Here is a 13,656-nt window from a genome sequence, read left to right as displayed (position 1 = left end):
TATTTTGCATAACTTTTTAAAGAGTAGCGCGCCGAAAGTTAATTAATTAACTTTTTACTCGACTTTAACCCGACATAATCTGTCAAACCGTTAAACTTTAATTTATTTGAATACCCCTAATGTAATTATACGTTGTTAATATTCTAATATTCTATGACATACATCAGGTCTACAGCAGATTTGCGCTCTTCGGCCGATATTGCTTACTGTTAATCTCACTCTTCTTGTTTCGTAGCACATATGTTGTTTACGGAACCATAAAAGGTTCAAGCTAAGACAGCTATTAACGCACGGTCCGGCAGGGCTATCGTTTTGTCCGGTACGTGACTTAATTCTCGAGAACATATGTGGATTCATAAATTTGGTTGCACAAAGTGCCGGTGGATTTGATATTGCTCAAACCACTGCGTGTTTTTAACATCACGGCGTTCGCGTGGGGGTCGGGAAGGCGAGTTAAATAAATTAACTCGTGAGGACGTCGCTAAGTATTCGATTTTACAACTCGGCAACACTGATAATTTGTGTCTTTCTTGTTACCTCGTAGTGGCACAAGTTTATCAGGAACGCGGTAATCTGTGCACGAAGGTGTTGCACGAGAGATGAAATTCCATAAGATACCAAACTTCCACGCTTCAGCGTGAGTTAGCGCTACAATTAACGGTGTTACGATACGCGAAGAGGGATGTGGAATTCCAAAAAACAATCTTTTTCAATGTTTTCTCGCCGCAAAAAATATTGCTATAGTAGTATATAATTTTAGTATTTTTGAGGCTCAACAACCTACCCGAAAAAATCCTAAGAAAAATTATGTCCAAGACATTCGAGAAGTTTTTCCCAAGAACAAACTCTCCCAACAGAAATCTCTAGATCTCCGATCTCCCCAGCACAACCTCCTCCGAAAAATCTCCAAGAAATAGAACAAACTCTACACGTTGTGCAATTGATGGCACCAGGTCTTTGTGATAGACTAGAAAAACTAATTCCTTCAGCAGAAACCTCTCGATATCCGATCTCCCCAGCAAAAACCTCTACAAAAAAATCCCAAGAAAAATTATCCCCAAGACATTCGGGAATTTGTTTCCGAGAAGCAATTCTCCTAACAGGAACCTCTGACTGTCCGTTCTCTTCAGCACAAACCCCTCCAATACTTTTGGTCGCGACAAATCCGTTGTACGGCTGCAAGTTACGCCCTTCGTTAAGACGCGAACCTGCGTATAGGTGCAAATTCATGAGACGCTGAAAATGAGCGTCAACAGAGTGAACGTGGTTTCGCTGTGACGCTAGCGTCAAAGAAATAAAGTTGAAATTGTTTAATATCCAGCGTCATCGCTGAATCATCGTTAATTGTCCCAGTTACAATCCAAAATGGACTTCGAAGTACGTAAAACATTAATTATTTTCAAATATCTTCGCACACACACATAAGTAGTAATATTTTACATATATATATATGTATATATATATATAAATATATATATATATTCTTATTTTATATTACACACACACACACACACACACACACACACACACACACACACACACACACACACACACACACACACGCGCGCGCGCGCGCGCACGCACATATATATGTATTGAACTATAAACAAATATTTAGAAATATTTGTAGTATTAAATTTAATGTATTTTTCAGAACGAATCCTTGCAATTAGTACAAACGTGCGGGTTATGTGAAATGATCTGTGACTAACCAGACATCGCAAATCACCCTTGCTTGAAAAATTACAAGCAGTATACAACTGATCCTAATACGTTGTACTTTTATCCCTTATTAGGTAAATTATAGCTTTTATATTATTACAGTCCCTCTAATCAGAGTCTGGCCAACTTGCAGTTTTGGCAAAATTCTGTGAGAGAGAAGGATATAAGAAAGAAAGAGAAAGCGATATACATACATATCGGCTTATCCACTGATACCGCGATCTCAGATCCTAGGTTCACCCCGGTCTCTAATCACTCGATAGTTCTAATCACTGGTACCGGTTTATTTTTTTTTCTTTTTTTCTTCGAACTTTATCAAACAGAAAATCTCTGTCTCTCGAAAGTGGCGGAGATATCGACGTAATTCGATGGTGATCTCTCCGCCAAGATTTTTCGACACCGGGCCGATCACACGCGACTCTCGAGCACTTTCTCTTTCTCTCTTATATCTTTTTTCTTTTTCTGTTCCTCTTGCTTTTGCCAAGAAATGGCGAACCAATCAAAAGTTGCTACTGTATGGCCAGACTCTGATTAGAAGGACTCTAATTATTATCATTATATTTAAGGCTCTTGTCCTCGCTTCTGTCTTTGTTATTTATTTCTTTAATATTTTATTGGTCTTTTTATATATATATATATATATATATATATATATATATATATATATATATATATATATATATACTTCTCATCATAGCCTTAATATTTTATTTTATTTTATTTTTTTAGAATTTTTGACATGCTATATATATTTCTCGCTTCTGACGTCATCCAAACAAGGATAGAAGCGGCGAGTAGGCAGGAGCCTTAAGATAAAGCAAGATGTTTTTAAATTATATTTTGCAGATGATGGAGTGACCATAGTCAGGAAAAGCAGAATACCGAACAATGAAGAACAAGTGGTGGCAACGCGATTGTACAAGAAGAATATAAGTAATAATTTATATAGGCTGGTTCGCGCGCGCGCGCGGCTGGTTCTACATATAATCAGTCGTATGTCGGAGTTGGATGTCGGAACGCAGCCGATGGTCCAATGAAAGAATTTCTCTTTTGAAAACGAATTTTCCTCATTGGACCAACAGCTACGTTCTGATATCCGACTTCGACATATGACTAATTGTAGAACCGGCAGTGAGAATCGTATAAAAATAATAATGTTAAACAATTTTTTTATTATTTATAATGTATTTTAATTTTATATTATAGATTCCATTAAGTCGAAACGGGAAGGAGTATTGTCTGAAGTGCAAAATGCTTTATTAAAGAAGCCCCAAAGAAATTCAAATGAAGGCGTAAGGGCCAGGCTGAATCACGACGATGAAGAAACTTTTTTTTTTGGAGGTCCAGTTACGAAAGGCTCTTTGGAACTATAAACTTCCGCTAATACAACGAAACGTAAGGATCACGAAAAATTTGTGGCAAGAAGTGGCAAATGCCTTGAACGGAAAAATTACGGCCGACGAAGCAAAAGCAAAATTTAAAAGCCTTCACGACACTTATCGACGAATAATCAGATCGGAAGCTTGCGTCAGTGGATCTACCAGAAAAGATAGTGGAAAAAAGTGGGCTCATTATATGATTCAATGGAATTTATGCGAGATTCTTGCTTGCTGAAAACGTAAGAATTATATATTTTATATAAATGTTAAAGCTATTATATTGGACAATTTTGGAGATAATGGCGAAAACGCAGAAAACATTGAACCAAGTATGTATTAATAAAAAAATATTCCATGGTATTGTGTGTACAAGTATTAAAAGAAAATAGTTAATGTTTATAATGTTTTTTTTTTAGATCATGGGCCTCGGAACATAAAAAGAAGAGGCGATCTTGAGGCGTGTACCAACGCCATAGAACGAATTGCAAGTGCAATATGTGACAATAACGACGTGCCTATTGATCTTCCGCCTCCTCCAGTTCTAGACGAAGTTGATTCTTTCTTGTCGATGTTAGGGTGCCAGTTGCGAGAACTAGTATTACGTAAACGACGAAAGATAATGAAAATAATTTTGAATGTAACATACGATGCTTTGACAGAACAGTGAATAATATTTATGCTTCTATTTATTAATATAGTTTGTAATGTAATAATAATTTTGGTTTGAGAATAAAATACTATTAAATGTTATATTGTTTTTTAATTTAAAAGAATCAAATTTAAAATTGTTATTAATGTAATAAATTATCATAAAAGCAGATTGAATGACACATAAATATGTAAACAATGCAAATTAATAATTAAGTTAAATGTCAGTTGACAATTTGAATAGAGATAAAATATGATGGTCATATGTACAAATATTAACAATGGTCGAATTGCCACGGTACAGCTCCTTCACTGTTGAAATATCTGCAAAATTCTTCTCGAATTTCTCTAGCTCGACGACTACTATTATTAGTACCGCATTTATTTATGTCACGAAGTCCACTATTTTCAATGCATTTTCTCCAAGAACCAATAATTAAACCATTTGGACCATCTTGATCAACCATTGATGAAGGAACATATTGATTTTCACCAATATCTTGTAAGCGCAGCCAATTATGGAGACATACTATTGCTTGAACTATTTTCATTATTTTTTCAATAGTACAAATGATTGGTCGCTTCAAAATTCTCCATCTACTCACTAGAATGCCAAAAGTGTTTTCAATTGTCCTTCTAGCACGACTGAGACAATAATTGAAAATTGTTCGATCTTCATTTAAATATTCTCTTCCTGGATAAGGTCGAAGTAAATAATCCGATAGTTGAAAAGCTTCATCGCCCACAAGAATATAAGGCAAAGGTTGTCCATCCGAAGTAATAAGTAATAGGTTCTGGTTCCGGTAAATTCATTCGTTTATGATGAAATGATTGACCAATCAAGGAATCCTTAAAAATACCACCATCACTGCGTCGACCATAAGCTCCAATGTCCACGAATGTAAAAATATACTTTGCATTGCATATTCCAAGCAATACAATGCTGTGACAATTTTTATAATTGAAATACGATGAACCCGCATTGTCAGGACACTGAAGAAATTAATGGCTTTAGTTTTATAATGTTTCAGTTTTATAATGGATTCATTTTTATGATGTTTGTATATATTAATCTCGAAAATTTAGATTTGTTCTAGGTTTATACATTTCAATTTAATAAATATTCAAAATTAAGGCTCCTGTTTACTCGCTACTTTTACCCTTGTTTGATGACGTCAGAAGCGAGAAATCGCATGCCAAAAATTCTTGCGGTATACGTTAAAATAAAATTCAGCAAATCGATTCAGCACATTTGTAAAATATACCGAACACTTTCCTTTGTAATCACTAAATAGCCGTAGAATTTTCGGCATGCGATTTCTCGCTTTTGACGTCATCAAACAAAGATAGAAGCAGCGAATAGGCAGAAGTCTTAATCCATTAATTCCAAGTTTTATTTGATCGCAATTTGCAATTCGTAACAAAATATTGATATAAAAAAATACCCCCAACATTTAACTCGTATAAGCATAATATGGGCTCATACTTGTATCAAGATATGTTTTCCGTCAATTGCTCCGACACAATGTTTGAAATTCCATAAATCTTCAAAATCATGTGCAATGTCCAACCAATTTTCCTTTGTTAAAAAAAAGGAAGTACTTTCTTTTGAAGGCTACTCTATATAGCATTACATGTTTCGTAAATAATGTTACTCACAGTTGTCAAACCAATAAGATATTGGTAAGACATAGAAGTCATAGAATCACCAGATGCCAAGAATCTGTTCAATATAAATTGTAAATATTTATTAAGGATGTTGGTTGCCGGCAGGGGAAAGCCTATAGGTGTGTTTTCGTCGCGTGAAATAAACGAGTTTTAGCAAATAAATATGTGGAATGCATTTAATAATTAGCTGTTTCTTTTGTAAAAAATATTTTTATTAGACTGATGTGGAATATTTCATGAAAGATTTAAAAATATTTTAAATGTTTTATGAAATATTTTTGAAAATGTATGAAAAATTTTTTACAAAATATTTCTGCAATATATATGACAAATATTTTACAAAATTTTTTTATCAATTATGAAATCTTTCATAAAATGATTGGAAATATTTCAAAAATTCTTCATGAAACATTTTTAACAATACATCAAAAATTTTTCTTGAAATTTTACAACAAATATTTTAGAAATCTTTGTGTAATATCTGTGCATTTTGAACAAGTAAATTAAAAATTTACTCATTTGCCGTTTTTATATTTATTTGAATATTTATTATTCAGTTACGTGTAAATAGATTAATTTATTAAAATAACATCTTTTTATTGAGCTCGTACCGTTGCGCGTTGGTCCATTTATCACACTGTTATTAATATTATTAATATTCATTATAGGTATATCAAAATTTTTGTTACATTGTTTTTATTACATTGTTTTAGGCTAACCTTATTGTCAATGATAGTCGTTCTTCAGCAGAAATTAGCTCTCGAATTGTTAAGAAAGTAAACTCATTTTATTTTAATATTATGTACATGCACACCCTCGCACACTCTCGTTCTAGATCGACCTATCAATCTCATACTCTATGTCGATTCTCGATTATTTGTATAAGTTACGCTGGAGAATATATAGCGTTTTTATTCGCCATTAGCACACGTAGCACGCTGTATTGTCTGATTTCATCCCTGCACAAAATCCTGCACCATCACGAATCACTGTTTGTTTGGTGATTAGAGGAGCAACTAAAAGTAATAGTTCTTCGAATTGCGTTGCCGTCATGCGAAAGTAGTTTCTGAATCAACTTTCGTGTAATAATACAACCGGAAAAAGTGCATTATAAAATCCATGAGTATGGCGTTCTTGAAATATTGGCTCAACTCAAAAGCGCTTTTGATGATAAAAGCGTTTTTCTGTTTGTTTTTGTAATTCGTGAATCGCAAGTATTGCAAGTATTTTTTTTCGCTTATTTTTCTTCTTTTTCTTGATGATTGCCATGCACTTCTTTAGCCACGTATAATATTTGTATGCAAACGACATTTCCGATGTTGATATGTATTGATCTGTATATGGAGGGGTAAAAACCAGGGATCTTAAATATTGTCTTTGTATTTGTATTTTTCGGAACAAAACGCATTTTAATTTTGGCTCCAAGAACGCTCCAAACTTCAACTACATATATTAAAAAATAAAAAGCATCAATATATGGAGGGGTAAAAACCAGAGTGGTGTAAGTCAATTTTTTTTAAATTTTTTCTCGTGTGCTTAGATGCAATTTATATATTGTAGAGATTGCATCTATGCACATGAGAAAATATTTAAAAAAATTCGACTTACACCACTCTGGTTTTTACCCCTCCATATATTGATGCTTTTTATTTTTTAATATATGTAGTTGAAGTTTGGAGCGTTCTTGGAGCAAAAATTAAAATGCGTTTTGTTCCGAAAAATACAAATACTTACGAGGACAATATTTAAGATCCCTGAAAAATTAAAGAAAAAAATAGTTTGTTGAGATTCGAAGTCCAAAAGTGCCTCGTTCAGCCGTGAATAACAGCGCGTACTTGTATATATGAGATTAAAAATTCTTAGTAGTCCTTCCTGAGTTTCAACAAACTATTTTTTTTTACTTTTAGGGATCTTAAATATTGCCTCGCACTTGTACCTTTTGGCACAAAACGCATTTTAATTTTCGTGTGAAAAAAGGCAAACTTACTTTTATTTATTTTAATTTACTTTGTGTCGTAATTTTTCTTTACTTTTCGTAATTGGAAAACGTCGAACGAAACTTGTTTACTGTAATGTATGTCACTACCACTTCAAAATAGGTTAAATTGCCGCTTAATATTTGACGCTATGGGCCTTTTCATGGATTTCAATGTACAAGTTAATAATTGAAAAAAAATAGCAAAAAATGTTTCCAAATACTTGCATCGTATTGAAAATATATCTCATTTTTATGACCACGAATTGTACAAGCGAAAGATCTTTTTCAAAATTAAAACTGATAAAAAATCAATTAAGGTCATCGATGGGCCAAGATTGACTCAATAATCTTTCTCTTGAACATTGAAAGCGATTTATTGAGAAAAATTTCCTATTCTGATATTATAAACAATTTCGCGGAAAAAGCACGTAAGATACTATTATAATCATATCATATTATAGTTGCAAAATAAATTAATCAAACCAAAAATATTGCCAAAATAATAATACATCTAATGTTAAGTATAATTGTATATTAATTAAGACATGTTTTAACTCTGAAAATAAATTTAAACAAAAACCATACATTTCGTTCAATTAAGTATTATCCTATTCAGAATACATCATTATTTGTATTATATTAATTACAGTTCCTTTTTCAGTGCTCAAATGTGCAATTATTTTTGAAAAAATCCTTGCCTTACACAGGCTCCCATTAAAATCTGCCTAGAGCCGCATATTAAGTTAATCCAGCCCTGGCAATCTCGGAGCGATTTCTATAGTATCGTGGACACAAGGCTTAAAAAGGGCGGATAGTTTAACTATAAGGGTTTAACTCATTGTCAGTCATCTCGTCATAAAATTTAAAAGTAATGGTACGTTCGACCCTTCGATATTCGAAAAATGTAAAAGTTTGATGCCATTTCAGGCTGTAACACAGCTTTCTAATTAAGGAGGTTCGATGGCTACAACAAAATGCAGAGAGTTTCATGAAATTTTAATATGTTGTTCTGGAATGCAAAATAGAATTATGTGAACTTTTTAGAAATTTTTCACCGTCCCGTTTTGAAAAAAAATCTACTCCAAAAACTTAAAAAGTACAATTTTTGGATTAGATTTTTTTCAAAACGGGACGGTAAAAAATTTCCTAAAAATTCACATAATTCTATTTTGCATTCCAAAACAACATATTAAAATTTCATGAAACTGGCTGCATTTTTAACATAGGTTTTTATGGGAAATGATATATTGCATATACCTTCAGAATAAAATAAGTGCAAGAAAAAATGCAAATGATAAGAAAAAAAAATATGCACATGTAACTTAATAATTTACAAATAAATGAGCGAAAGAAAGAGGAAGGTTACCGCACATTTCGTAGAAAAATTAATTATTAAAGCATAAATTGCTTGATTTTTCGTCTGCTAGACTGCCACGGTCGTGAACGACGTGAATAGCAGCACGCATTATACGCACGCGGCGACCAATCAGAGCAATCCCCTTCATTTCCACTACTTACTTCAAACGCTAGTGCGCTGTTTCCAGAACCCCCGCGTCCCACTACTCCCTCCGATGAAGCCATCGAACCTCCTTAACTCTGCTCGACACTCGTAATAAATTTCTTTTTTTTTTGTTTTTCAGAATTAGCTATTGCTCATTCCGTAAATGATTTACCTTGAATGCAAGCGGTGTCCTACATCATAAAAGAATTTCTAACAGACAGATGAGTTATTCGTTATAAAACAGCTATAAAACGATCTTATCCGTTTCTGTTTTTATTTCCTTTCCAAATCGAAATAAGATGCTTAGACTAAAGCTCGAAATTATACCCAGTGAAAGTTACTTTTTTTGTATTTTAGGATTAGCTTTGGTACGTTTTATGTATACCTTAAACGCAGGTAGTCCAAAAACATAAAAGAAAGACGGATTAGTCACACTATGTCATAAAGCGGTCTTGCCCGTTCCTCTTTCCCCGCCCCCCTCCGTCAAAATAAGATGCTCAGAGAGCCCCTTGCACAATGCTAGGCAATAGGCAATAAAAACAGGGAATAAAAATCAGAAATCATGTATAAATGCAGAATAAACAGTGACACAGGCAATAGACACAGAGTTTCCGTCACGTTGGAAATTCTGTACCTATTGCCTGTTGCCAACCAATCATAGCATTCGAATTTTTTAGGTTGTAATTAACGATTTTTTTGTTATTTCATGTTCCTATTGCCTATTGCTTAGCATTGTGCAAGGGGCTTAAGGCTCGAAATCACCACGTAATAAATTACGTTTTTTTTCACGCTACGTTTCATAAAATTTGAACGCAGGTAGTCCTAAATCAATAAAAAATACCTTTTTCTAAAATGGATATTGTACCTACGGTGATCCGGTGACCATAAATCTTTTATTGTCAAGGACAGTATTTTATTTCAAGTAGCTGTTCTTCGGATTTTTTTATTTTTTTAATACACAATTTTGTTTCTTTTATTTTTATAATAATGGAAAATTCTTTTCTACTTAGCATTTCAATGTCTAACGTCGTACTAACAAGAGAATTTTTACGGAAACATAAATAATTTTTAAAGCAGTGAAAAGTTGAAACTCTGGAAGCTCGCATTTGCACAAAATGTAACTATTATTATAGATAAATTAATAAATTAATAAATTGTTTACGCAGTTTTTATGATTTTTTGAAAAATAATTATGTATTTTAAAAAATTCCATTTATTTGAAAAATATTGCTGAAAGTAATTTTTAATTTTAATTTCTTTTTATATTTTAGATATACACCTAATTTGGTAAAGCTAAATTTGTGATCAATAATATTTATATTTTTACGTGCATTTTTTTTTATATAACATCTTTTCTCTTAACAATTCCAAACTTCAGCTTGAGACTGCGTTTCAAAACTGACATATAATCGACACGTAGTTTGATAAGTAAAAAAATATTACATTCTTTTAATTTTACATACATAAAAATATCCTGCTAATACTTTTTGTATAAAAAAAAAGTCTGTAGCAAAATTTTAATTGTTAAAATGTCAATATTTTATTTGCAATACAACTTTATTTCTTTCTTATAAATGACTGTTGAGCTGTATTTCGTATTCTCTCTCTGTATGTGTACTTATGCGAGTGTAGCCTCGAGCACAATAGCACACTAAATTAACAAATAATGAATCAATGTACTTGCGCGAGTATAGCCTCAAGCACACTAGCATAGCAAATTAACAAATAATAAAAGACAAGTTCAAGATTAAATACTTGTTAAATTCTTTTATATAGTTCATCCATTTTAGGGTAGCGGATTCATGAAGTTTGATATTCATTTTTAATATAATCATAATAATGTCGATACGATATATTTGATTTTTCTGACATTTTTCATAAATCTGTTACTTCATTGAGAATTTTTTAATCGCATTTTAATTAAATATCTATTAAAAATGTATACTATATATATATACATAATTATACATTTTTTAAATCTTTACATATACATATAAAAATGAACTTTTAATAAAGTTTCAAATTAATTTTTTCCTCTGATTATTATTAAATTTAAATTTTTAGAATAAAACGATCTGAATAAACGAAAAAAGATAAACGACTATTTTTACTCAAATATTAATATTTACTGGAGTTACTCCACCCCCGCGCCGGTTAGTTGTTACCTCTGATACCTCTTTTGCTTTCCTCTATTGCTCTCGGGTTTTTATTTTTTATAGTTCCTTCTTTGCCTTTGACAGAATATCCAAACTCCTTCATTTCACTATATACTCGCATCACGATGCACAACAGCGGAATTATGGTAGGACTGATCTGTTACATATACAATATTCAAATAAAAATAATATTCAAAATAAATATATCGAAAAATAATTTTTGCACTCAAATATCTTGTTCCTAACTTCAACAAATTTTTCAGAAAAGAATAACATTTTGATAAAAATGTTTTCTTAGATATTAATTTATATAAAATTTGGTAAAAAAAATCCAATAATATAATTTAAATTATTATAAATCTTAAATATTTAAAGATACTTCGTAGGTATATTTGTTAATATTAAACATGTTGTAAAATATTTTCTAAATATTTTTAAAACATTAAAATACAATCTGAAATATTTTGTATTTATTAAAAAATATACTACGTGCAATACATTATTGTATATTATACAGTGATCTAAAATGTACTATTGTGCAAATAAACAATAAACAACTATTTCCATCAATAACAAATAATAAAATAAGTTACAAAATATTATTTTCAGCGATTCGCTGTCACATCTGGCTATCTTTTTGGCCTTCTCCTTCGCTCTTCTCTTTCTATTGCTATTTCTTCGTGGCATTTAGGCAAAATTTGTTCACAATAAATTGTCGCTCAAAATTAAGCGCGATTATAAATTACTAGATTACAAACGATAGTGCGGCTATGTCATACTTCGTGTGACTCCCAATATTAATCACAACGCATACTTAATCGTGTCGCGATAGCAAAAAAATTATAGGTGCGTACGAAATTACGGCACGTTCGATATTTCACAAATAAAATGCAAATGCAAATGAAATGCATTTCTATAGGTGCATTCTGTTTCACGCATGATGCGCATGATGCATCATTTAGCTTTGTTTAACATTCGGCGAACAACAAACGGAATGTACCCATATTCTATTTGTACATTTCTATATTTTATAATACCATAAAAAAGTAAAAATAGTGATTTGGGACAAGTCGGAAATTGTTCCTTTTCTTAAATGCGCTTTATTTTATAAGTAAAATTTATGAGTAAAAAGTTTATATTATTATAAGATATTATTACATTAATAAAAAAGTTGAAGATACGATTAGTATTTAAATAAGTTTTAAATAAAAAAAACGTAACATGTACGACCACCGAATCATGAGATACATGGTAGTGTTTCGCGCCAAGTACACTGTTGGAAAATTTGTGTTAAATATAACATAAATCACATGTCCCAACCAGTCCACTCAAATTTTTTTGTTAATTTAACATAATATGGATGTGTTAAATAGTAAAACCGATACTATGTTAAAATATTTCAACAGAAAAAAATGTAAATGTGTACAATTAACATAACTTTTATGTTAAAGTTGAAATTGTAAGATAAAATCAACACTCTTTTTCTGTAAATTTTTATTCCCATTTCTATTATACAGTAAAATTAACACTTTTTTTCTGCAAATTTTAACACATTTAATAAATACGTTCAAATATTGTGTTACTTTAACATATTTTTTAAATTATTTTAATAATTTTACATTTTTAATTTGTAAAGTTAAATTAACATAGCAAGCATATGTTAAATCTACACATGTATGCGTGTTGATTATTTTACACAAAAATTTTAACACAAAGACCCTTTTTAACAAAACTACAAAAATTTTCCAACAGTGATATACGCGCATCGCAAGACCGCCTCGTGTATTCTTATGCGATAGTTAAATTTGTAATAAATTATAAATGTGAAGTTAATATAAGTTGTACTTACCAATTAAATTAGTCGCGACACCATCTGTTTCAGAGTTGATCCGTCCAATGTCCACAGTGCTTTGCAAATAAAATGTATTATTAAAACCCGTGATATATACACATAAGACATAATATATCTAGCATTTGCCTTTATTTAAAAAGTGGAAAATTCCTACTGGGATTATTGGGAACTGGGAATAGAGGCGCACGCGCGTTACGTGCGGCACGTATACGGCGACGGAGTGGCGTGGACGTGGAAACGGCGTGGTACTGAGTGTCCACCTGGGGGGTGGTAGTTAGGGGCCTGAAATCGGCATATTCTTTTGTGCTTCTCCGTTTTCTTTTGTTCGCGTGCAAACGAGAAAAAAGGCAAAGCGAGCATAAATTTTTTTCTACCTGCGCCTCTACCCTTCCCTAACAATCCGTCTACGATTCTATAAGAGCATTGCGAACGCTAAATGAAACGTACCCTATGAGTATGGGTACACGATGCGTTTTTGCCTGCTGAATTGCTACATGGCTAGATTTACGTTGAAGGCAGCTGGAAATGTGATTGCCGTATTGCTAGCTTGGCTTCAGAATTTCAAATAATGCAATAATTTTCGTTCTAGCTGAACAGCTGACAGTAGCGCGCATATATATTCGTTAATTTCAAACATATTTATTAATGTAATGTGGCGTGCATACAAGTATAATTTCTCTTTATAGACCTCTATCAGAATTGAAATAGTTTCCTTTGTCCATTTTTCTTTCCATTACTTTTGCAACACGTGG

General features: G+C 32.0%; 1 long non-coding RNA gene and 1 pseudogene across 1 annotated transcript; one reads left to right on the top strand and one right to left on the bottom strand.

Moving 5' to 3' along the window:
* The first annotated feature begins 1,667 nt into the window (after positions 1 to 1,667).
* Positions 1,668 to 3,764, top strand: LOC143906779 (uncharacterized). Its single transcript, XR_013259664.1, has 4 exons — positions 1,668 to 1,796; positions 2,569 to 2,655; positions 2,929 to 3,430; positions 3,518 to 3,764. It is a non-coding gene; the product is annotated as an uncharacterized LOC143906779 (long non-coding RNA).
* Positions 3,765 to 4,024: 260 nt separating this feature from the next.
* LOC143906768 (uncharacterized) lies at positions 4,025 to 6,728 on the bottom strand (annotated as a pseudogene).
* Between the last annotated feature and the right edge of the window lie 6,928 nt (positions 6,729 to 13,656).

Source organism: Temnothorax americanus, unplaced genomic scaffold (assembly GCF_048541705.1).
Source record: "Temnothorax americanus isolate GAGA-0224 unplaced genomic scaffold, ASM4854170v1 Scaffold76, whole genome shotgun sequence".
In the NCBI taxonomy this organism is placed as follows: domain Eukaryota; kingdom Metazoa; phylum Arthropoda; class Insecta; order Hymenoptera; family Formicidae; genus Temnothorax; species Temnothorax americanus.
Note: the sequence above shows the minus strand (reverse complement) of the source record. Positions and strands in the feature narration are given on the sequence as shown.